Below are 7684 nucleotides of genomic sequence, written 5' to 3'. Positions count from 1 at the left end.
TCTGTCTGTATCCCTCTTTTCTGTGTCTCTTAGTCAAGCCAACCAGCCTCATGCCCAGAGTTTCTGGCTAGCCCATCAAGTCTGAATTATGTAGAGTCTGTGTCCCCTGGGCCAGATGATATTACAACCCAGACATTAATGCATCATGGGTGAACTCTGACTGATAAGTATTGTCTGTCCTTTATCCCATCCATGAACTGCTCTGAGATTTTGTCAGCATTTTGTCCACATTTTGTCATGTGTCCTATTGAGAAGACATATCCCCTAAGTGAACTTCTAGATCATTGAGGCTCATCATGAAGCATAGGCTGAGCTGTGATGTACCACATTTCATTGCTTCCTGTCCTTGTCTGCCTCTTTTCCTCTTTCTCATTTTCATCTCTTTGGGTTTGTAGCTCTAAATAAAGTATTGGCACTTAATTCTTCCCTCAAGTTCTGCTTTCTAGGGAGCCTAAGCAAAGGCAAATACTATAAAAGAAATAGGCTTATTTCTCTTTTTTAATTTGGGAGTCTATGAAAATTACTGAGAAATATTAGCTTCAGTGTTAGAATCTCCAATGGCACGTTTATCTTATATTTATGAATTTCAAAGTTGGACTTAATTCTCCAGCTGATATGTGAGTGTCCTAATGTAAATTATTTCATACCTATTACATTTAATATTTGTATTTGGAATGTTAAACTCTCTATGATTTTGTTTGTGGTTTTTCAACATTTATTTGGAATATTTATTTTTTAAGATGACATCACCTGGAAAAAGGATAACGTTACAGTTGAGAACCTAGCAGACTCTAGCTTAATCAGATGATCAAACTTAACATCATCAACATTGAAACAATCCAACAGCATGTGCCTCCCAACACAGAGAAGACCAGCACGTCATTATTGTGGTATTCCTGACTAAAACACATTATATGAATCTAACCACGAGAAAGCAACAAACAAGCCTAAATGGAGAGAAATATTCTAAGAAGTAGCTGGACTGTACTCTTCAAAAATATTAGGTCAAGAAAGATGAGAAAAGCTGAGGAGTCATTCTTAATTTAAGGAGACTAAGAAGTCGTGACAAATAAATGCAATACATGCTCCTTGATTGTACTCTGGAACAGAAGAAAATCACTATAAAGAATAACATTGGAACCACTGATGCAATTCCAATGTGAAATGTGGATTCTATAACATAATTGTATCAACATTAAATGATAGCCAGATGATACCCAAAAGGGGAAAGTTTGAGTACAGCACTTCTCAGGAGAGGCAAAGTGTTAAAGAAAGAACAAAGAATGTGTATGTGCTTATTACTTAGTCTAACATCAACTGTGTTAACAAACAAATCTAAAATTTCCATAGGTATACAAAAGAAGGGTTTATTTTTTGCATCTGTAACAGCCATGAAGCTCTCCTCCATATGATGATTCAGGTATGTACTCTTTCTATCTTGTGGCTCCTCTATCCATCAGCATCTCAGAGTCCTCTACAGTCAACAGTGGGGGGAAAAAGGAAATGGATAAATCCTGATTGCATTTAAAGTCTTTGGCCTGATAGAAATAACTTCCATTCACATTGCTTTGGCAATAATTCGCACATGGCCATACTTAGAAACAAGTGGGGCTAAGAAGAATAGTTATTGGGTGGACAACTGTCTTCTCTCTGTAACAAAACTCTCTAGAAAGTGGAGCATGAATTTTTGTGGATGGCGTAGCAGAGGGAAAAGGTTGTATAATTGGCAATAAAACAGCTGCCATTTACTGAGCACTTACTATGTGTCAGACATAATGTAAAACGTTTTACATGCCATTCTCTCAAAATTCTTATGAAAAGAGAATCGTTATCTTTATTCCATGGATAAAATACCAGAAGCTTTCTGAACTGAAAAACAACTTGCCCAAGGACACACAACTAGGTAATGGCATTTTGAAGTTTGCCTTGCTCTCAATCCCTTGTAGTAGCTATGCATATGAATTTAGGATGGACAGTCTGATTCAAATCTTGGCTCTGACTTTTAGTTCCATGACCTTTAGTGAGTTGCCTCATCTTTTATGCTGCAATTTTCCCATCTATAAATGGGAATAATGCTGATCTCACAGAGTTTACTTTTTTTAAAGAAGATAATGATTATAAAGTTCTGATCTTGGCATTTCATGAAGTACAGGGGATGCAAACATTAGGCAAACCCTCACTGAGTCTCAGTATCACTACCTATTATTAGCCCTAGGATTCTTAATATCCCCCATTGTCTGCTTCCTCACCTGTAAAAAAAATGGCTATTAAAATTAAATGGCTTAATATATAAAGTGATTAATTCAGTATATGTTACATATGTTACATAGTAAGTGTTTAATAAGTGTTCATATTTCTTTCCTATTTCTGTGACAACAAATTACCACAAATTCATCGGCTTAAAACAATATAAATTTATTATCTCACAGTTCTGGAGATCAGAAGTCCAACATCAGTCTCACTGGGTTAAAGCAAAAATGTTAGCAATCCTTCTGGAGGTTTCTAGGTTCTAGAAGCCACCTATATTCCTTGGCTTGTGAGTGTCAGCAGTAATATTTGTAAAATCAGAAGTTATTCCAAATTAAATGATATAACACATATATGCGACTATGACAATGCATGGAGTTCAGGAAGAACTTGATAAAGTTTAGATCCCTCATCTACCAAAAAATCCTTAATAACCTCTGGTACTTGATGATATTATTTTATTTACCCAGATAAAATAAGAAGTATCAAAGTAGTTATCCAGCCAGTTCAAGAAAGTAAAAACTAACAAGAAAACAAGCAAACAAACAGAGCTGCTGTGTCTGAGTTGTTATAAAAACTCTGGAGGAAATTGAGATTTTTAAAATTATTTTTGTTTGTTTTTTTAAGTTTATTTATTTTTGATGGGGCTGGGGCATGCACACATGCATGCACACATGTGGGGGAGGGCAGAGAAAGAGAATCCCAAGCAGGCTTAGCATTGTCACTGCAGAACCTGACCTGGGCTCAATCCCATGAACTGTGAGATCATGACCTGAGCCGAAATCAAGAGTCAGGTGCTTAACCAACTGAGCCACCCAGGCACCCCAATTATTTTTTTAAAGAAAAAATATCTGAATATTTTACCCTTAATCTATTTTGTGGTAAAGAACTAGCTCAATTCTCCTTGTAATTTTCTTACAGTTTAGCTGGAACTATTGTCCCCATGGCTTTTTTCTGTTGTGAAACAAGCCTGCTACATGATGTTGGACAAGCATGGGTCTTCACAGGCCATGGGGAGAGCTCATTCTTGGGTTTCCAATGGGAGAAGTCATTAAAAACATAGCAGGAATAGGCATTTTTAGAAACTTCCACATACAGGAGAATCCTAGCTTCAAAAGTAATAATTTTTTTTAAAAGCCAAATTGCTCAGCTGAACCTGTAGACAATCTGGCTTTTAGTTAGTTTAAAGTATATTTTATGACATTAGAAACATGAGAACATGTGTTATCTGGCCTGGGGAGGAAAGCAGCACCCCTAAATTCTAATCATTTCTTTCACCAATCCAAAGGAAATCTCTTTAAGGCTTTAAAAGGTTGGGTTAACAACACTGAAAATATTTTTATTTTTCACACTCCTCTGCTTTTCTTGGTTCCATCTGGGACCAGAAGCCAGCACGTTGAAATACCAGGAGAAAGGCAGTCCTCAAACATTTCCAGTCTGACGAGAGGCAGGAAATAGCAGAAAGCTCAGAAGGGCAGATTTTTCTTTTCTGCTTACAAAATTTCCAGGCTAATTTAATATGTTAACAAGTTTGTATAGGTATTACTCAATATGACTTGGAAATATCCAAGTTTTGAAACCTGTTAGGGTTTTTGTGTTCCAGAAATGAATATTCATCTTCATTGTCATGGTGTTATTAATTGTTAATATAAATGACATCATTTTTTATTTATGTAACAGTTTTCTTGTGGGAATTCCAACATCCTTAAATAACATGACTGGGGCCATTATTTGTTCTCAAAATGTCTCATTAGGAGATCAGAGCTGGGATGGAAAGTTATGATTTTTTAGAAGACAAGCATGATGTTGGTTTCAGTTCACTGACAAATGCAGCTAAGTCTTTATTTAGTTATATGAATAAATGCAAGAAAAAGTAGGAGGAATACCAATTGTTTAAGAAAACCAAAATGATTTAGCAAAGAATGTAAAAAAATATCTCAATATTTTCTGCACATAAGTAAATTCACCAACTTAAAGTTCTCCAAATATGGCTTCAGAATGCTTTGGAGGAGCCAGAGCCAAGTCTCATGAGTCAACAAAATAAAAATACCTTAAGGGAATGATTTAATAGCTGCTTCCCATTCCTGGTTGTAATAGAATAGGCTTAATTTTTTTTAAACTACAAGACATTGTGAAGTTGGCTTTGTTTGATGCTCAGACCTTTTCATACACTCATATTGAAAAACATGAGAAACTCTTGCGAAAAGAGTAATTCGTGGCAGCAGCCCCAGTCATAAGGGATTTAGAGATCCTGGAGATAAATGAGATCGACATTTCACACTTTCTTCAAACAATCCAGAAGCACAATGGATTTAATTTACTCACTAAGCACACATTCATGTGAAATTAGTTTGTACAGGGTCTTTTTAGATCATTAACATGCTGAAGGCAGGTTTGTATCTGTAATGTGCCTCATGTAGCATCTCCAGTAGACTCTAGTTACCATTCAACATTTATGGAGCACTCAATTCTAGGTACCAGCAACTGGGCTCTGTTAGATTAAAACCATGGCTTCCTAACCACTTTTGATGAAATGACAAATTTAGGTATCTCATCATCAAACATTTATTGACTTTCTACTATATGCCTTAGATGAGACTATGTTTTAGATATTCAGGGATCTCTGTTTTCATGGAGCTTACAGTTTCACGAGAGAATACAAACAATAAGTGGGCTGACACATGAAATTACAAATTTGCAAAAGTGCTGAAAAAGTAAAGGATCAGGATTTGCGGTGGGAGAAGACAGTTCAGGAAAAGCCTATTTCTTTACATGGCAATTAATGTGTAATCTGGATCCATTAAAAGAACCAAAGAAGAGCAATCCAAGGAACGATGTGACCTACCCATGTTACAGAATAGTGAGTTATCTGGCCAGGTTAGCCTTTGGTTCATCAATCAAAGAAAGAGCAAAAGTGTATCATCCACATCTTCTGACCTGACTCCATTTGACTTCTTCAAGAACAGTTTTTGAGCCCCTTATGTCAGCCTTCCTATGGCTAATTCTCTTCCTTCTCTACCTACCCCACCCACTGAGGAAACATCAGGCTAAGTATTCTAGCCAACAGTAAGTGCCTTCCTCGTTGTCCTAATAATAGGACTTCCCAAGCGCGTACTTGTCTGGTACTATCTTTTCCCATCATTTCTAAGTGTCCGTACAATTTTGAAAGGTATTTGTGACTTTTTCCTCAAATTCCATCACAAAAATGAATAACTCTGGAAAGTTTAAGGAGTTATAAAGTCCTCATACCGGTACCCTTTGTTTACCCAAAGCAAAATGTTCCCAATTCACCTATGGTTCTGTTCCCCTCTCAGTGAACTTGTGCAGGTTACCAAGGTGGAAACAGGCTGAATCCAAGCAGGAGAGTGTTAAAGGAACTGACAGTAAGGTTTCTAATGGGACAAAACTATTCCTCAAAGCCTCAAGTGTACAGGGTCCACAGGTAGGATAAAGAGAAGGTAAGAAGGAATCATATTTGTAGCCAGATGAGAGACTGAAATTAGATTTTTAACCCCTAGCTCTATTTCTCATGCATTTTTCTTTATAAACTTGCTTCAGTTACCTAGGCTAGGATTTCAAGAATGAAAACTTCATATAACTCTGAAATTTAATTTTTAACAATATTAAGCCAATATATTTTTTTTTAAATTAGTGATCAACAGTAAATTTTTACCTGCCATTTTAATATTAGGGCCAAATTTTACTTGTAAGGCAATAAATTGAATTAGAGTTAACATGCAATATTAAGGAACCACCTGCCTTGTTTAGACAGGGGAAATAAGCAATTATAACTTAATTACAATGCATCTCTAAATAGTTGGCACCAAAAAGAAAGGAGAAACATCTTTAAGAAACTGTGCTTGTCCAGCTTTCTGATCTTAGTCAAGTTCCCTTTTTATTGACCATACCCCCAAAACACTAAAATGTCTCTCAAAAGAGAGTAGCCAAGCTAGTTAGTGACCTGACTCTTCAACAAGTGTTGGCTGAATTCTTTCTCCTGTATATAGTTCCTTTGTGAAAAATATTTACAGTTGTGCTTTTAAGGCTCAGAATTAACCAGCTGTTTCTGACTTTTTGCATAAGTCTTACAAATATTTATGTGCTTTGATATATTGGTTTTAGGTCCTGCATTTCTGGTGCTAGGACTTTACCAATTTTTAGGTAGTTTGATCATTCTTTAACCATAGGAAAAGGATGCAGGATCTTATCCTTCCTGGGTGTTATTTATTGAAAGACAATAGTTTAATCTTGTGATTTTCTAGCTCCCTTCCATTTCTTGCTATGGAGGGTTGTTATATTTAGCTTTGTTTTGTGGACAGATAGCTATTGAGCCTGTGTCAATAAAACATTCACTTTTTATTTAACAAACTTGTCTGCTCAGAGCTGGAGATACCAAGATAAATAAAGGCCTTGCCCTGAAGATACTCATGACTAATGGGAAAAGAAGCAAGGAAACCTCACATCCTCCAAGTGAAACGGAGGATGTCAGAGAAGGCTTCTCAGACTGCATGGATCTTGGCTAGTGTCTGAATGGATGAATAGGGGTTTAACAAGCAGAACAAAAGGGAAAGACATTCCAAGAGGAAGAAATAGCATCATAAAGGCATGAAATAAGGAGGAACCATGCCATATTAAGGGAAATTAAAAAGTAGTGTAGAAATGAAAGCTATGGGATCCATATGGGAAATAGCTAGAGATGAGTGTGCAGGTCATGGAATTTGCATTATGGGGCTAAGGAGCTTGAGTGTTTTCTTCAAGCCATTGGAGAATCACAGGATTTAGGCAGGAGAGCATATAGTCAGATTTCTAATTTAGAAAGCTGTCCCTGGTGATAGAGTATAGGAAAGATTGGGATAGTTCAACTAGAAATGGAGATTCTTCAAGCATACATTGTACAAGTGCCAGAGAGAAGGGATTCAGGCTAGAACAGAGGTTGAGGCAATGGGGCTGGGGAAGAGAATCTTCCAGAATCTGTGGTTTCTGTAGGAGCCGGTAACTGGCTGGATGTGGGGTTGAGAGAGTCAGAGAAATCTAGGGTACCACCCAGAAGCTTGGGAATTTCCTTGGATGAAGAAGAGCATGGGAGAACTTGTTGGTAGGTATTAACCTGTATTATGACCCAAGTGGATAATCAGAGTAATGCCCAAACCTCTCTTGACAGTTCATAGTAGCAGCTAACAGGCAGTTTAGGCTAGCTCTGGGCCAGACACTGGTCTTTTTGCATTCCATGTATATAGTAAAAGGGTTGAGAGCACTGACGTAGAATCCAGACCGTGAATTCCAAACCTTCTTTTTTTGCTGACTATATGACCTTGGGTAAGTTACTTAATCTATACCTCAGTTTCTTAATTTATAAAGAGGGAGGTGATCATAATAAAACCAATTTCCTAATGTGGTTTTAAGGATGAAATAATTCACTTAAGGATTTACTTAAGGA

The sequence above is a fragment of the Panthera tigris genome, chromosome B4, assembly GCF_018350195.1.
Source record: "Panthera tigris isolate Pti1 chromosome B4, P.tigris_Pti1_mat1.1, whole genome shotgun sequence".
Taxonomy (NCBI): domain Eukaryota; kingdom Metazoa; phylum Chordata; class Mammalia; order Carnivora; family Felidae; genus Panthera; species Panthera tigris.
Note: the sequence above shows the minus strand (reverse complement) of the source record.